Source organism: Manis javanica, chromosome 12, assembly GCF_040802235.1.
Source record: "Manis javanica isolate MJ-LG chromosome 12, MJ_LKY, whole genome shotgun sequence".
NCBI classification, from domain to species: Eukaryota; Metazoa; Chordata; class Mammalia; order Pholidota; family Manidae; genus Manis; species Manis javanica.
Window position 1 is genome coordinate 31066390 of NC_133167.1, and position 18767 is coordinate 31085156.

Consider the following 18767-nt stretch of genomic DNA (forward strand, 5'->3'; position numbering starts at 1 on the left):
TCTCCAGGGGCAAGGGAAACAAAAGCAAAAATGAACAAGTGGGACTATATCAAACTAAAAAGGACACCATCCGTAGAACAGAAAGACATCCTACAGTATGGGAGAATATATTCATAAATGACACATCTGATAAGGGGTTGACATCCCAATTATATAAAGAGCTCACACACATCAACAAACAAAAAGCATATAAGCCAATTTAAAAAATGGGCAGAGGATCTGAACAGACACTTTTCCAAAGAAGAAATTCAGATGGCCAACAGACACATGAAAAGATGCTCCACATCGCTAATCATCAGAGAAATGCAAATTAAAACCACAATGAGATGTCACCTCACACTAGTAAGGATGGCCAACATCCAAAAGAGAAACAACAACAAATGCTGGTGAGGATGTGGAGAAAGGGGAACCCTCCTACGTTGCCCGTGGGAATGTAAATTAGTTCCACCATTGTGGATAGCAGTATGGAGGTTCCTCAAAAAACTCAAAATAGAAATACCATTTGACTCAGGAATTCCACTCCTAGGAATTTACCCTAAGAATGAGGAGCCCAATTTGAAAAAGACATATGCACCCCTATGTTTATCGCAACATGTAGAGGTCCACATGTAGAGGTCCAAGCCCTTCTAAGATGGCGCTCACATCCGGTAATGGCACATCCCACGCATCCGCTCTGCCGAGTAGGAGAATCCCCCTCCCAGACCTTATAAGTAGTTCCGTGCTCGTGCACACTGCATGATTTCCGCCCTGTCGCCAATAGAGTTAAAGGTCACACATGCTCTCCCCTTTGATTGGTCTAGGAAACATATATATAGCGGTAGTTATACTAGTAGGAAGAGAAGCAGCCAGCAGAAGGAGAAGCCAGCAGAAGGCGGAGAAGCCAGCAGAAGGAGGAGAAGCCAGCAGAACCAGAAGCTAGCAAGCCATCCTGCAAAGACAAGAGGAATAAGCTAGAAAGAAACTAAAAGAGCTCTAACTCATACTTGCCTGCGTGCAAGCTGCCATCTTTCTGTAACACCGCCTGTGAGAAGAAATTAAAGCTGATTGAAACCGAACCAGGTCTCCTGTGATCGCGTCGACTCGACCCACAGGAAGCGGGCGCGATAGCAGCACTATTTACAATAGCCGGTAAATGGAAACAACCTAAGTATGCATCAGTAGATGAATGGATAAAGAAGTGGTACATAAACACAAAGTAATATTATTCAGTCATAAAAAGAAAAAAAGTCCTACCATAGGTAACAACATGTATGGAGCTAGAGGGTATGATGCCCAGTGAAATAAGCCAGGCGGAGAAAGAAAAGTACCAAATGATTTCACTCATCTGTGGAGTATAAGAACAAAGAAAAAACTGAAGGAACAAAACAGCAGCAGACTCACAGAACCCAGGAATGAACTGATTTACCAAAGGGAAAGAGACTGGGGAGGATGGGTGGGAAGGGAGGGATAAGGGGGAAAAGGGGCTTTATGATTACACACATAATGTAGTGGGGGGGGCATGGGGAGGGCATTGTGGCACAGAGAGGACAAGTAGTGACTCCATAACATCTTACTATGCTGACGGATAGTGACTGTAATGGGCTATGTGGTGGGGACTTGATAATGGGAGGAATCTAGTAACCACAATGTTGTTCATGTAAGTGTATATTAATGATAACAAAAAAAGAACAAGTCTATTCAAATATAGTATAAATAAATAAATAGAATACAAAACAATAAAATATTGGAAAGATTATATCTAAATTTGAGATTTGTCTTCCTTTCAGCCAACTTTGTGCCATTATTTAAAAATATTTGTGACTCCGAGATGACTATTCTTAGTGTGCATTTTCCCCCATTTTTCTAAATTTACTCAATGATGCAAGTATGTACTTTTTAAAACAAAAAATTATGCTACACATTAAAAAACTAAACCCTAAAAAACTTAGTAGTGTAAAAGAACCATTTTATTGTGCCAACAGATTCTATGGACCAGGTATTTGGGCAAAGCAAAGAAGGTATGGTCTGTATCTGCTCCACAATATCTGGACCTCCACTAGAAGACTCAAAGGCTGGGAGGGACTCAAGGCTGAAGGCTGAAATAATCTGGAGACACCTTCATATCCATGTCTAGTGGTTGACACCGGCTGCTGGCTTTCGACTTCAGCTGCATTGTCAGCATTAACATCGACCCTGTAGCCTTTATATGTGTTCTGTCTGCCTGGGCTAGTTTAGGCTTCCTCTCAGGGATATCTTAAACAAGAAACAAAAAGCATTAGCAATAAGGGAAAAAACTGGTAACTAACTACATTAAGATTAAGAAAACCTATTATTTCTCAAAAGCACCACAGAGAGAGTGAAAAGACAATCCTGGAATGATAAAATATATTTGCAACACATATTTTGGATAAATTACTCGTACTTGGAATATATGAAGAATTCCAACAAATAAGTATAAAAACTATCCAAAAATTTTTTAGTGGGCAAAATATTTAAGTTGGCCATTCACAGGAAGAGAAATACAAATGGCGAACAAATACTGAAAAGGTACTCAAACTTGGTTGGAATTAGGAAATGCAAATTAAAACCACAATTAAGAACCACTATAGCTTATCAGTTTTGCAAAAGTAAGTCTGACAATAAAAAATATTGTTAAAGGTGTGAAACAACTAGAATTATCATACACTGTTAAGTGAGAGTATACATTGGTAAAGTTTGGAAATCAACTTAGCACTATCTGGAAAAGCTAAAGATGTGAATAACCAGTGACCTAACAATTACATTTTATATAGATTGGAGAAAAAGTGCACGTGTACCAGAATATATGTGTGACCTGTATCATTTGAACATCAATCTATGTATTTCCCCAATTTAACAGACTAGAGGAGAAAAACCATGTAGTATGCGCCAAAAGTCAACACACATTCATAATATAAACTCCTGTCAAAATAGAGATTAGAAACTAAAGAGTTCCAAATGTGTATGAACTACAGAATGTAATGCTTACCAACATTGTGGTTTCAACATTCACCCTTATTATCAAGTCCTCACCCCCCCCCATTGCAGTCACCCTCTGCCTTCCCCTTACCTACCTATATGTGTCCCCCTTCTCCCTCCCTCCCCACCTACCCTCCCCAACCTCTCCCCTTTGGTAACCACTAGTCCCTTCTTGGAGTTTGTGAGTCTGCTGCTGTTTGGTTCCCTCAGCTTTGCTTTGTTGTTATATTCCACAAATGAATGAAGTCATTTGGTACTTGTCTTTTTCCACCTGGTTTATTTCACTGAGCATAATACCCTCTAGCTTCATCTATGTTGTTGCATATAATAGGATTTCTTTTTATGGCTGAATAATTGTGTATATGTGTATTGTGTATATGTACCACCTCTTCTTTATCTAGTCATCTATTGATGGACACTTAGGTTGCTACCATATCTTGTCTTCCTTATATATTTTAAAGCCTCTGTGTTTACTATTATGGAGTTAAAATCTATGGAACTGTAAACTGTAGTGTAATTAAAAATTTAAATGGCCTCAGTGTTTCCATGGAAATAGAGATCTCATGAATAAAGAATTACTATTATACAACTGATACAGAAGTCTGTTACTTTAAAAGCTGTATATTATTTTATACATACTATAAACTAGATGATTATGTTTTGTTCTTGCTTTTTTATCATTTGATTAAATTCTTCTTTATTTAAATCTAAAACTGAGTGACACATAAAAAGTATTACAAAAAAATTGACAGTTTCATATAGTTGGTTTTAAAAACAAGGACTAGAAAGCAGAAAGACAGACTTTTCTGAAGTATTTTTATAATCAAGCCTAGAAATCTGATGCCCCTCACAGGGGAGTGTTAATGTAAATAAAGTATATTAAAGGGCACTTAGACAGGAGTTACTTTATTTTATAAAATAACTTGGAGAACCCTGTTTAAAATAAAAATATGTGTACTTTTGACTAAGGGAATGAAGAGATTGCTTCAATTAGCAACTAGTCTAATTTAGGTATTTCCTGCCCCTTACATTCCCTCACAGGTTCCAAAGTGGACTCAATTGACCAATTTAAATCATTCTTGGTGTTCCTTTTAGCTTCTCAGCTGTTTTTCCTGTTGTAGCTTATGTAAATGTTGGAGGGTCCCAGAGCTAGATCCTGAGCATTCTTCTCTTTATAATTTTGCCTTAGGTCATCTTTCTGTTGTCTAGTTTTAAATGTAATCCATATGTTGGTAAATCACAAAAATGGTTATCTCCAATCCTGACCTCTGCATTTGTATCTCTAAGTGACTACTTAACATTTCCACTTGGAGTCAAACTAACTGGGCCCAAAAGAAAGCTCTTGTTTTCCTCTTTTGAATCTGTTCCTCCCCATCAGTCTTCCTCAGCTACCCTTCCTTGAGTTATTATTCATCTCTCCTCTTCCTTCACAAACCATCCTCACACTCCCTCCCCAACAGCCAATCTATAAGCAAGTCCTGATGTTCTATCTCCAAAATACATGCTGAATTTGTACATTTCTTTCTGCCTCTTGTATCACTATTTCTGTAGTTTCAAATCAATCACCTAAGCTCTCATGTGTTTAACTGCAAGAATCTCCTAAGTGTTCTCCCCATTTCTATTCTTATTACTCTTATAATACATTATAGCACAATATATAAAACTAAGTTATATCACTTCTCCACTAAAAATCCTCTAATAGTTTTTGTTGTACTTAGAATGAAACTGACCCTATGATTGGACCCCAAGGCCTTCTGTACTTCTCTGATCTCATCTCATACCATCCTCTCTATTGCTCCTTAAGCTTATGTCACATTGGCCTTCTTTCCTCCCTTTAACACTTTTTTCTCCTTTGCATTTTACTGTTCCTTGCCCCTGGGAAGCTCTTCCCCTTTCTTTTTGATTGATGGCTGGTTTTCATCTGTTGAAATCTACCTACCTGAAAATACCACCAAAATAACTTGCTGATAAAGCAAAACTATTTTTTCTGCTTATGGCAATTAAGAAGAATACTACCTTGACAGATCTTAGCAATGTCTCTGACAGAGAAGAGCAAAGGTGAGATATTTATGAGGTTTTTGGGGTACTAGTTTGAGTTTTTCAATGAAAGGCCCTGGGGAAAAGTCTGTGTAATGTCTGCACGGCTGATGGGGAAACCTCAAGCTAAAATTCAAAGACTCCTTTTTCTCACAGAAATGAGCCTACCTTACTCATTTCTTAAAGAAATGATTACCTTTGCCATGCTCAGACATAGGCTGGGAGCAGCCTGTGAAAAGCAGAACTTCTGCACAAGCACCACAGTAGATTCATGGTTTCTTTGTCTTCTTTTGTTTTGCAGCTGGGGCCATGAATCAATTCCACCTACAGCAAGAGCTCTCTCTGAGTGACTCATTTTCGTAGCTGCCATGGCCCACTCACTCACTGTACTGAACAGACATCTCTTTCTACAGATATAGGGTGTCTCTGTGGTTCTCCACAGAGATGCAGGTCTCCCAAAGTTCTGTGGGCCTACTTCCTGAGGGCAAATGCAGAAAGGACCTCTGACATTGCCACTGATCTCTGGAGTTACAACCAGTACTCATGCTCTCCCACTTCCAGTAGCTATTCTCATTGCCCTCACCCTCAGTTATCACCTCATCAGGTCCTGGTGGCTTGCTGGTGGTATGACTCAACTCTTAACTTCTGAAGGGTCTGAGCAGTCAAATGGTTCTCATGCTGACATTGCTTCATGCATCCATTGTCAGTTACAATTGGCCATGGCAGTACCAAAAGGCGATCAAAAGGATCATCTGGGTCCCACATGTAGTTCCCCTGCCCTACCTCCTCCTGCTGATTGGGGTCGATAACCCCTGCCAAAATGCTGATGCCTCGATACAAAGACTTCAAAGTGCACTGACAGCAGCCAAATCCTGTAGTTCAGTAAAAACTTTGTGTTCCCCCAGCAAGAATATGCTCCCTTTGGGGCCAAGAACTACCAACCTTGCAAAACCTAGAATTAAAGGAATGAGAAGCACAAAACCTCCTGGTGCACCATTGGGAACGATAGTATATTGGGCCACTCCTGCTTCTGCCCCTTGGTTACTGTACCCATGTATTCTTCCTATTGGGAACATAGCAATATAAAGAGGTCTCTGATTTAATGCATATAATACATCTTTAAGGATGGCACCCATTCTTTCAGGAAGTTGCCTTTGAGTTAATACAGCAGCTCTGCTTTTAAAAGGCTATTTCAGTATTCTATGAATTTGTCATCTTAAGTGCAACAATTTCAAGAAACAAACCATAATAAATTATTTTGCATACATATTCATATATCTCTGCAATTATACTGAAAATAGTCTTAATTGCTACATTTAATCTAGGTGACCGACCATTTTACCCCTCAGACAAAACAGAAAACCAGAAAACTATCAAGCTATTTTTCTAGAACATGCCTGTCACATAATCTTTGTAAATTTTAAGGAGGCCATGTGTATAACAAAATCCCAAGGCATTTCACATCTTGTACCTCTGTGTCTGTTTTTAAGTATATGAGAATAACAGTAAAATAAAACTTTTTAGTGACTAATGTTTTGTCTCTCATTTTTTAGATTCTGTTAAGTATTCAAAGATTATGTATCAGTTAACTCAGTTTAACAGTAAGGTCTTTAAGTTAGCTAAGGATCTGGAAGTTACAATTTTAGTTAAAGTTCTTAAGAATTTTGATGTCATAGAAATACAAGATCATAAGCCTTTTTAAGATACTCATCATTACAATTTTATCTAGTTGATCATGATTCTAAATTTTTGTAATCTTAAACAGTTTGTATAAATAATAACAATGGTAACGTGTTTGTCCCATAAGATCAATGCAAGAAATAAAGTTTAAATTACAAGATATCAATCTTCTTGTATAAACTAGAATATTGGCATTAATTTCATATATTAAAGTCAGAAAGAATATAATTGTTTTTCAGTCCTTTAAATCAATATGATTAACTCATTCTAATTTGCTAATGACTCATCTATTAATCAGGAATATTTTATGAATATTTTCTATAAACTTTGTATTTATAAATGAAATGATAAAAATTCTGTTATCTTCTTTTAAAGCCCTTCATCTTGGAACTGAGGTCACTTCTTCTTTTCTTGTAGTTTTAATCAATAATCTCTCTTAAAAGCAATTTAAAAAAAAAGTAATACAAAAGTATTTAATGTTTTCCTATTTTATAAATTCTTCATTAGATATTCCTAGATTGAGTACATAATGACAGAATAATTGTTTTTACCAATTAATCTTTAAGGTTTCTTTAGGGAGGGAAAAGGAGAAGAGGAACAGAAAGAAAAATTAAGAGGAAGCCAGCTTTATTCAAATATAAAATTATCATTGTAGAAGACTCATTTATCTTTCCTTTATTAAAGAGGGGGTGAAGTTTATACGCATGAAAACCTATTTTGACATATAAGTACATGAGAGAGAACAAGAGAGTGAGAGAGAGAGAGAGTCATTACAGCTGGCTTAAACATTAGTCCAGGCCCACTGACAACTTGATTTGTATGATTAAAAAGTTAGTAATTATTAATACGTGGAGTACGGAAATGAAAGAGTGTCTCTTATATTAAACAAAACGATCTTTCTCTTTTAGACTAATAAAATGATCTTTTATGATGTATTTTGAAGGGAAGAGGAAAAAGTCAGAAGGAGAGACAGAACAGAGGGAAATAGAGGACCATAGGATGAGGCAGTGTAATAGAAGAATAAAGGACATTATATTCAAACTGTAATTTAAAGGTATTTAAAAAGTATGGTTTTAAATTTCTCACATTTTTGTCTTGTCTTTGTCAAGGAATTTTTTAAGGAGGCAATTCCAAATCCCCTGAATATATTTTAGAAGCTTCCTCTGGCCTTAAAACTTAGACAGTTGTATGTTTAAGATATTGCTTCCTTTTTTCTTCAAAGGGCCTCCCAAAAGGAACAATTTTGTTCATATAAAAAGTCCCCCAGAGTATCCATTATATTTCCAGGTAATTCTTATATCATTTAAAAAGTTAAGAAGACACACTTTGATTCTAGTATAAATACATATATAAGATGCAGCAGTCTAGCCCACAATTCTACAGAATTAAAGATAAACCAATGAATCCTGCAATAGTCAGTCTCATCTTGTGCACCTTGTATCTCTGGGGGAGCCCCACAGCCCACCATCACCAAAAAGAATCAGACTTTCATGGACAAAATGAAACAAGAGTGAACAAAATTCCGATAAGATTTTCATAAACGATCTGAGATGGTTTTTCTAAAGGATGCTAGTGTGAAGAAAAACCTTCTGAACAGTACAAGTTCAAAAAATCTTCATCCCTAGGAACTTCCTCTTATAGATGCACAATGAAGAAATGACAAAAAAATGGTATTGTCAATAATAATTCAGATTTCTACAAAATAAGTTCTTCAAACCTGATTAATGAATTTTTGAAAAAGAGTTCCCTGTTTCTAGACACTACCATCAAACTAAACAAAGTAAACTTTGTATTTGGAGTGTTTGGTAAAAAGAAAAAAAGAAATCAGAGCTCAGACCGAATATGAGCTTACCTTACCATTATCATTGGAGTGATCCAGTGCAGGAGGCTCAAAATGTCTCAGAAAATCGTGTTGTTCCCAGGTGACCATATTTTGATGGAATCTCCAAGATCGCCAAATGATGGTTCCTTTAAAATACCTCCAAAATAACCTGTTGATAAAGCAATACTGAGTTTTTTTGCTTATTGCAGTAAAGGAGAATACTAACTTTATACTGATAATCTTAGCGATGTCTCATAGGGGAAGTCAGAGTTTCAGTATTTACGAGTTTTTGAGATCTGGTATAAGATGAGTTTCAAAGCAAGGGATCTGAGTGGGATTACCAAAAGCTTTTATGTTACAGCTTTTGATTGGACACAGGAGGTGAGGGTTTGGAAGTGATTCTTTCACAATCATCTGCCTTCTTAGATTAATCTTCTGCTGTCCCCTCCATAATCTGAATTACTCACCAGCCTGGAACTCCTTTGATTTAAAATGATTTTCCTTTGTTTGAATTGATGGTAGTTATCATACCATTTTACAACTGGGTATTTATATAACTGTCTGCTACTACACTTTGAGTCCCCATAGGGCTAGGATTAGGTTTTATTAAATCTTACAGCCAGCAGGTAACATAGTATCTGGTTCTCAATAAACTCTCAGTCACTGTTGATTATCTTTGGAGAAAAACACTTAAAAATGCTGAGTAATCTGCTTTTCAGTTTATGAACATGAACCTCAAATGAACCCTTAATCAAGTAGGCCCATTAATAATACTATATCTCCCTAGTCTAATTACTGTCCTACTAGCTTGTCTCAACTCCCCAACACACTTCTCCCACATACTCATATTCACACTTACCTAAGGGCCGCCTTGTTTATTTCACTGAGAAAACTGAAGCAATGAGAATTTCTAGACTCTTACTTATACTCACCTACTAGCACCTTTGCCCATGTCATCTGCCTCGTCATCTATCCATAGATGAGGTATCCATGCTCCTGCTTAAAGTCAAATCCTTTACTTGGGTACTAGATCCCACCCCTCTTCTCCTACTCAAAGACATTTCTGCAGCAATTTGCTCCCCTCAAAAAGTTTCCCATCTCTCTTTAGGTTGTTTTTCACCTATTTTCCATAAGGATACCCTAAAAATTTAAATGTGCATGGTCATTCATTCAAAAATCTAAGCACTGAGACATATTAATGAACAAAAAAAGACAAAGATCCCTGCCCCTGCAATTTATGATCTAGAGGGGGAGACAGGTAAACTACAAAGTTCATTCTCCACACAATGGCTAAAGTGATCCTTTTAAAGGGTAAGTCAAAATGTTGTCATTCCTCTGCTCAAAACTCAGCAGTGGCTTCCCATTTCCAGAACAAAAGCCAAAGTCTTTATAATGCATTATAAGACCCTACCATGATCTGATTCCTTTTTACCTCTCTGACCTCATTTCCCAGTCCTGTCTGTCTGTCTTGCTCTTTCCACTCCAGTCACATTAGCCTTCTTGCTGACCTTTTGGCACAACAGGCACTTCCCAATCTTGCAGTTCCCTCTTATAGCACTACTCTGCATGGTAACTGCATAACTAACTCTTCCTCCCTTCAAGAATTTGCTTACATGTCAGTTGACCCTTGAACAACTTGGGGGTTAGAGGTGCTGATCCCCTGTACAGTTGAAAATCCAAGTATAACTTTTGACCCTTCCAAGGCTTAACTGGTAATAGCCTACAGCTGACTGGAAGCCTTAATGATAACTTAAATAGTCAATTAATACATATTTTGTATGTTATATATATTATTCTTAGAATAAAGTAAGCTAGGGAGAAGAAAATGTTTTTTCAAAGTGTCACAAACCTCCAAGAATTTTCCAATATATTTATTGAAAAAAATCCATGAATAAGCAGACCCAAGCAGTTCAAAACCAAGTTGTTCAAGGGTCAGCTGTATCTTTTCAATGAGGCCCACTCTGATTGCCCTATTTAAAGCTGCAACTATTTCCACACTGAACCCCTCATTTCCTCCTTTCTCTACTCCATTTGTGTTCCATATCATTTATCAATGTAACCTATAAATACATAATATACATATAATAATACATGTAGACACATATACTTATTTATGTTTATATATACTTATTTACTATGTTTATTATTTATTATCTATCTCCCTCTAATGGAATGTAAGCTTCAAAAGGGCAGGAAACATGTCTATTTTATGAATGAATGAATGTCCATCTTTAAGATTTTAGAGTAGAATACTTGTAGAATATAAATGTAAAAAACCCAAAGGTTTCTAAACACAATTACAGATGCAACAGTCATGTTGTGCAGTTTTATTAATTTTAGTAAATTACTCTATCACTTCCATTTGTTCATCATACCTATCTTCAGAAATCTGTGAAGCTTAATTTTTCACCCAGATTTTAGGAAAGCTTTTTCATTCAACATGGTCCTGTAAGAGGTTATTTAAATAAAACTTGGAATCTAACACAAGCTAAGCAAAATGTAAAATTCTTAGCCTGGCTTTCTAGAATTTCTATCACTTAACCATTCTTTCAAAATTTTCCCCAGCTTTTTTCCTTCACTGAATCCCAACATTCTTATTAATAATGTACTTACTGATACCCAAAATGTATCATACAATTCCTTCTACTTGCTCCTTGAATTCTATACATCTGCATTTTAATCTCATGCCCATATGTCATGAAAGATTCTTTAACAAAGATTCTTTAACAAAAAGATCACTTGCTTTTCTGGACTGTGTAGAAAAAAAGAATGTGGAATGGTATTGGACAGACCTTGGTACCAGTATGAGCTTTATCACTTAATAGTTGTGTAAAGCCTCTTTGGGGTGATAATGTGCCCAGATTTTAAAAAGAACTATATTCCTAGCATCCCTTGTAACTAGGGTGGTCATATAACAGTTCCAACCTGTGAGATAAAAATGGAAGTTGCTTATGGGTCTTCTGAGAAAGCCCTTTGACTCACTCGCCTAGCACAAGCCTTTTGCCCCTTCCATTCTTCCTGTCCGAACTCTGATTGATGCTGGAGGTGGAGCAACCATCATGGACAAAAAGGCAATAGGTATGTAAAATGCAAGTCATGCATTAAGAGATGGTTATATAACAAGATGAAAGGAGTCTGAGTTCCTGGTGGCAACATGAAACCATCATACCAGACTGGTCAGACTGCCTTTGGACTTGGTTTCATAAAATAATAAGACTTCTTTATTTGGTTTAGCCATCATAATAATTCTCTGTTGCAAGCAGCCAAAGGTGCTCCCTAACAGACATACCATTTTAAAAAAAGGATAATGCTTTACTTTCCAGGATTTTTAAGTTCATTATTAAGGTTAATTATGAAAACCAACATATATTGAGTGGCATTTATCAAATTCAAAGATCACAACATGGACAAACTCATTAAGTCCTCACAATCAGTTAGGTAGCTACACTACTACTCCCTCAGATAAAAAAATAAGAACTGAAAGTCTAAGTAATTTTCCAAAGTTACACAGTTAATAAAGAAGAAGTAAGATTCTAATCCTAGCTGTCTGACTATAGAGCACATGCTCTTAACCACAGGTCCATGCTATAATAAGAAGAAACTAGTTCCTTTATGCTAGGCAAAATACCAAGTGCTTTATCCAGCATCAAGTATGTCAGTGCACATTAAAATGTCCTTTTTGTTCTCTGTAAGTAATGTCTTCTCCCTTAGGATTCTTATATCTTTTAATCTGTATTCTTATCATCAATTTTACCATTTTCTATCTTGTATAAAGTAATATAGTTCATGTAATAGACTTTATGGCAAACATTTGAGTCATTCATTTTGGTATCTTGCTTAGCACTAACTCTGTCAGGAATGGTACATAGAAGGCTAAGTCATTATGACTGGTGGAGCCTAACAGGGGGATTAGAAATGATATCATCAAAGGTGGTCCCTATATAATCAGGCAGTTCTTGGGAATTACTTTGGACCAATCATATTCTCTAAATGCACTTTCCAATCTTGCAGTTCCCTCTTATTGCACTACTCTGCATGGAAACTGCATAACTAACTCTTCCTCCCTTCAAGAATTTGCTTACATGTCAGTTGACCCTTGAACAACTTGGGGTTAGAGGTGCTGATAGGTCTAAATCACACAATGATAGACACACTTGCCTCACTCAGATTTGTTGTACTTTATCCCATCTCATAATCTATCATGAACTTTTCTTATAACCTCCTACTTCATCTCCCAACACTACTGCTCCTGCAGAAACCCACATGTAACATTATGTTGCCACTGTCTGGAAAACTTCCACATCTAGTTAAGATGGAGTAAATGTAACCAGATTTACCATCCTGTTTGAAACAACTATAAAACTGGATAAAATATGTGAAATAATAATTCTCAAAACATTGCATATCATGCAACAGAGGACAGTGATCCCTGAGAGATGGAAAACAAATGAGAAAAGGCCTGCGGCATCTCAGATTACCACCTGAAGAATTTCCAGGTTGTGGTAGATGGGGTAGGAAACCAGACAGACTTTCTCTGAATGGAGGAGTTGGAACTTAGGATCCTGGAAGGCCAAACCAACTAGAGTTTGTAGGAAAACATACTGGAGAGGAGAGAGCTACAGATAGAAAACTCCAGAGATGCGCAAGAGGTCGTTCTTAAGCATTCACAGAGAAGTTACTTATCAGTGCATGAATATAAGAAAACTTCTTGAGACTAGGGAAAGAACAACATGAAAGGATTTTCAGGGAACAACTACAGCGGCTCACAAGGTACAGATTAGTGTCTATTCCCACCACTCAGAGAGGAAAACCTCAATTCAGAAGTACAATGTAGAAAACAAACAAAACAAAATAAACAAAATAGCAAACAAAACAAAATGGACAAAATAGCAGTAGACTCACAGACACTGAGAAGTGACTGGTAGTTACAGAGGGGCTGGAGTGGGTGGGTGGGGAGGGGAAGGGCATAAGGGGGTGCAAAACTTCTCAATAGTACAAGATGATCACAAGGATGATAGTACAGCACAGAGAATACAGCCAATGATTCTGTAACATCTTTCTGTATTGACAGATAGTAATTACACAAGCAGGGGTGAGGATTTAATGATATGGGTAACTGTTGAACCATTGTATTGTATACTTGAAATCAATATAAGATTGTATATCAACTATGCTTCAATTAAGGAAAAAAAGTACAGTGTAGAGTTCCAGAAGTGTTTTGATTCAACAGTGGGATAAAGTTAACACCAGTTAATGCTGCTTTGGTCCTAACTAGCAAAGCTTTAAAGCAAGACATTAAAAGAACAAACTGCTTCTGCGAAACTTAACTGTGTCCTACAATAAAATTCAAAAATGTTTATAGGTATACAAAAATATCCAGCATCCAACAAGATAAAAGGTTATGTCTGACATCTAATCAAATACCAGGAATGCAAAGAAGCTGGTAAATATGCAAAAACTATGAGTAGAAAAATTGATCAATTAAATTGCCTCAAAAAATAATAAAGATGATAGAATTAGTAGCCAAGGGTATTAAAACAGTTTTAGGGCTGCATTCCATATGTTCAAGAAACTGGATGAAAAGAGTCAAGATGTCAGTAGCGATATGGAAGATACAAAAAAATTCTCCAAATTAAACTTCAAAATATGACAATTACAATGTCATTTTAGCATTTAATAATTAAATATTAATATTTATAATAATTTAAATATTATTTAGATTACATTTTCATACATATAATTTTAAATAATTATGTATTAATAACACCAAGTTAATTATAATTAGTAGTAATTATTGGATTATTAATAACACCAAGTTAACATAGGAGTAAAAGAGATTAGACTTTGCAGAAGAAAAAAGATCAGTGAATTTGAAGACAAAGCAATATAAACTGCGTAAAATGAATAGAGACAGAAAAGAGATGGAAAAAAATGAATATAGCACCAGTGAGATATGGGATAACTTCAAGCAGCCCAATATAACTGAAATCCCTGATAGGGAGTAGAGGGGGAGTCAGAAATAATTTTTAAGGAAAAACTCACTGAAAATTTTCCAAATTTCACTAAAACTGTAAACTTACAGATCCAAGAAGCTCAACAAATCCCAAATACAAGAAATATAAGGAAAACTACACCAAGGCATATCATAACCAAGTTGCTGAAAACCAGTGATAAAAAGAAAGTATTAAAACTGGCCAGAGGAAAAAATACATATATGTTAAGATAAGAATGATAGCAGATTTCTCTTTGGAAATAATTCAAATCAAAAGACAGCAGAGCAACATTTTAAAATAAAGGAAAGAACTGTTAACCTGGAATTCTTTATCCATGGAAAATATCATTCATAAATGAGGGCAAAATAAAGACTTTGTCAGACATGATGAATTTGAAAGAATTCATAAGCAACAGATTACACTACAGAAAATGTTAAAGGAAGTCTTATGGAATGTTGAAGGAAGTAAAAGGAAAAATGACACCAAATGGAAATATGGGTCTACACACAGGAATTAAGAACATTAGAAATAGTAAATGCAAAGATACTAAAAAATTATTTGAATCTCTTTACGAAATAACTGATTAAACTAAAAATAATAACAATGTATTGTGGGAGTTAAAAGATGTATAGAAATAAATGTATGACAACAGCACAAAGGTGAGAAGGGGAAAAATGGAAACATACTACTGTAAGATTCTTATACTGTATGTGAAATAGAATAGTACTTGAAGGTAGTGTGTAATAGTTAAGTATGTACAGTATAAACTAAAGCAATATTAAAATAACAGGAGTTACAGCTAGTAAGTCAGTAAAAATGGTAAAATTGAATCCTAAAAAAGAGTTTTGTTGCACCAAAAGAAGGCAAAGAAAGAAAAGGGGAATGATGTACAGATGGAACAAATAGAAAACAAATAGCAACATGTAAGACTTAAACCCATATCAATAATAACATTAAACACAACTGAAACCCAACAATATATAAAACAGGGTAATGCATCCTGATGAAAAAGTATAATTTATTTCAGGAATGCAAGGATGTTCTACCCTTTGAAAGTGAATCAGTCTCATACCATATTGAGATACTAAAAAAAGAAAACCAAGTACCACCTTCACCTCAGTATATACAGGAAAAGCACTTGACAAAATCAAATGTGCATTCCTAATAAAAATTCTCAGCAAGCTACGAACAAAATGAATCTCACTCAATTTGATAAAGGACATATGCAAAAATTATGATTAACATCATACTTAATGGTGAAAGACTAAATGCTATTCCTGTAAGATCTGAAAAAAGGCAAGATGTCCACTTTAACCACTTCTAATAAAAATTGTAGGTTAGGATCCAGCCAGTTCCTTTAGGATTCTTACACCCAATTCCAGTGTGTGTGTGTGTGTGTTTGGGTGAGGGTGGGGGTGGTTCCCACCATGCATGACACAAAACAATTCTTGAACACCAGCAAGGTGTCTTGAGAGATCAACTCAATCCTGATGCTATCTGCCTGGAGACAGCACCAGATTCCCCAAGTTAAGGACTGTCCTAAAGACTGCCCTCCACCACCAGAACTCCAGATGACTGTTGCAAGCCCCAGGTTGGTGCCTGTGCTTCTGACTGACCAGAAAGAGATTAGAGGTTCCAACAACTTTCCCCTTAGGTTCAATTTAGGTTCAATTAATTTGCTAGAGTGGCTCACAGAACTCAGGAAAACACTTTACCATTTACCAGTTTATTAAAGGACACTGTAAAGATACAAGTTATAGCCAGATGAAAAGATGCATAGGGCAAGGTCCCAAATAAAGGTGCTTTTGTCCTCATGGAGCTTAGGGCCTGGCTGGGTGGTACATGAAAGTGCTCTGGTTCCCCAAGCATGAAATTTCTCTCAGGGAAGCAGGATGCAAAGAGAGAAAAATGCTCTTTTTGTGGGTTTTTGTGAGGGCTCACTGCATAGTCATGAATAACTAAATCATTGGCTTTGGCTGTCTTGCCAATGGGTTTCAGCCCTGGGCAAGTTTACAATAGATTCAATGTGACCAAAGAAAATGACAGTAAAACGTTCTTGGGATGAAAGGGTTATACCAACTTTATTTCCACAGTGGCAGGTCGATCACTAAAATCCCGTTCACTCAGAGTGAAGTCTGCATGCAGCAAGCCAGTCTCTGCCTCTTGGCCTCTCTGTCCACACAGCCATCCTCTGGGCCTCTCTGCGTGCACAGTCCTCCCACACAGCCGACCTCTGGGTCTCTGTCCTTGGTGCTGCCGCCACTTCAGCTTCTGCTCTGCCTTACTGCAGCCTTGTAGCTGTGCCACCATATCACCCAGAGCACTGGGCGGAGCTCCTTTTATAGAGTTAATAGCAATGTATTGCCCACACGTGTACTGTGAGTGAGTCAGCCAGGGCCAGGTGAGAATCCTGGCCACAGGAACTCCCATTGTATCCACACTCCACCCCTCCAGGATTCTCTCCTCTCAATCTATGTGCCCTCAGTCCTCTGCAATGGTCCCAGTGCAAGGAAACTATAACATTGTTCTCCAGCCTCTTCAGCAAAAGTCTTGCAGACACACAGGCCAATCTTCTTGCTCTGTCTCTGACCTCTTCCTCTTTGGTCTTAATGGCTTGAACTGCTGCTCTGGTTTCAGTTGTTGTCATAACTCCAGTAAGATTCTATTTGGCTTCCCATGTAATTTCCTTCCATCTGCTCCTGCCTGTATTAAATCAACCCACATCTGAGTCATTGTAACCTTCATGCGGCTCTTTAAATTCTCCCTGTGAGTAGAAGACCTTATTTCTTTCTCTGTTCTCTTTGCTCCAGCCTCTCTTAAGTTTGGTACTGTAGGTGCCACCTCACTTATGGGATGCCCTAAGTGAGGGGAAAGAATGGCTACTAGAGACCCAAAGAGGGATGCAGGAGCCGTTTGAAGCACAGTATTTCTCATCCCAGTAGTGAAAGTCTTTTCATATGGGCCATAATTCTCTGGAATACAGATGGCATTTCTTATGCCCAGCTCTCGTAACACCTGTTGGAGCTCAGCATACTTCTGCCATCTAACAGGAGAGGATGGTAGATCACCAGGATTGGGCCACACAGCACAAAGTACAACCATAAGCCAATCAAGGAGGGAGTGATTCCCTGGGGTGTCATGTGCATTTTGTAATCACTGTCTTAAGGAAGGCTGTACTGTCAGGGAAGTCAGCTTTCCCATCTCTGATCCCAACAGAACAATTCCATCCACTCCTTAGTCCCACAGATGCAGGAGCCAAGATATTGACTCCAAGGGCTTCTGCCTAAACTGGGAACCCAAATCCACCAGCTCAGCCTGAGTATAGGGGTGGAGCATAGAGGGCTCCACAACCTGGGGAGGAGACTGCTCCTCTCCTTGGTGAACTTTCAGTTGATGGGTCTTTATTTTCTTTACAACCACTGGGCATGCTTTCAATACAGGAGGGGTCAGTGCTTTTGGCACCACCCCTTCATCCTTCCCCAGCTCCTCTGTTTCTGTGGCTGATGGCACCTTTCTCTTCACTCCCCCGAGTGCCTCCTCTGCTACAGTGCCTTGCAGCAATGCTAGCTCAGTCTTCAGCAGCTCTCTTACCTTCACCTCAATGCTTCGCAGCTGGCATTCTTGTGCCACCTCTGCCTGTGCTTCCCTCAGGAGTTCATCTTTTTTCTTGATGGCCTTTTCTTCCTTCAGAACATCTGGCAGCACTGCCATCTCATTTTATAAGGAATCTTTTACCTCTTCAATGGCACCTCGCTGCCGGCATTCTTGTGCTGCCTTCTCTCGCATCAATGCCATTTCCTTTTTCAGGGAATCCACAGAAGTTTGCAGCTCACGTTCTAGTGCCACCATTTCTTGTATCTTTTTCAAGAGCATGTCCTTCCCTTCTGTAGACTTTTTTAATACTATGAGAAACAGCCAAACCACAGTCGCCACTGCCTCACGGGAACCTGTCTCTCAAAAGACCTACTTACTACACCAAGGGCCACCCCTACTGCCTCAGGTATCACCTCCACTTGCCTCCAGTCCTGGGGTTGGGCCCAGTCTTCTAGGAGGCAAGCCACCTCAGACCACATACCCATGGGGGACAATCCGCTGTCTCCCCATTCATAGGGGCAGCCCGCTGATGCACACCTCCCGTAGGACAGCCTGTCCTTTTCCTTGGTTAATAATGAATCCTGCCAACTATGCGAATTGTCTTGCCACTGGGTTTCAGCCCCAGGCAAGTTCACTATGGATTCAATGTGACCAAAGAAAATAAC

At 37.8% G+C, this 18767-nt stretch overlaps 1 protein-coding gene across 7 annotated transcripts in view; it reads right to left on the minus strand.

Annotated features, from left to right (window-relative positions):
* Positions 1-18767, minus strand: part of CARF (calcium responsive transcription factor) — a 126195-nt gene that overhangs the window by 32773 nt on the left and 74655 nt on the right. For 6 of the 7 annotated variants that reach the window (XM_073218325.1, XM_037009211.2, XM_073218322.1 and 3 more), the window contains 2 exons: positions 8546-8684; positions 988-1021 (listed from right to left, as the gene is read on the minus strand). The gene's annotated coding sequence lies outside the window, so the exon portion shown is untranslated. Of the gene's footprint in view, positions 1-987; positions 1022-1927; positions 2233-8545; positions 8685-18767 lie in introns of those variants that run through there. The other variant, XM_073218324.1, reaches the window with a different exon arrangement.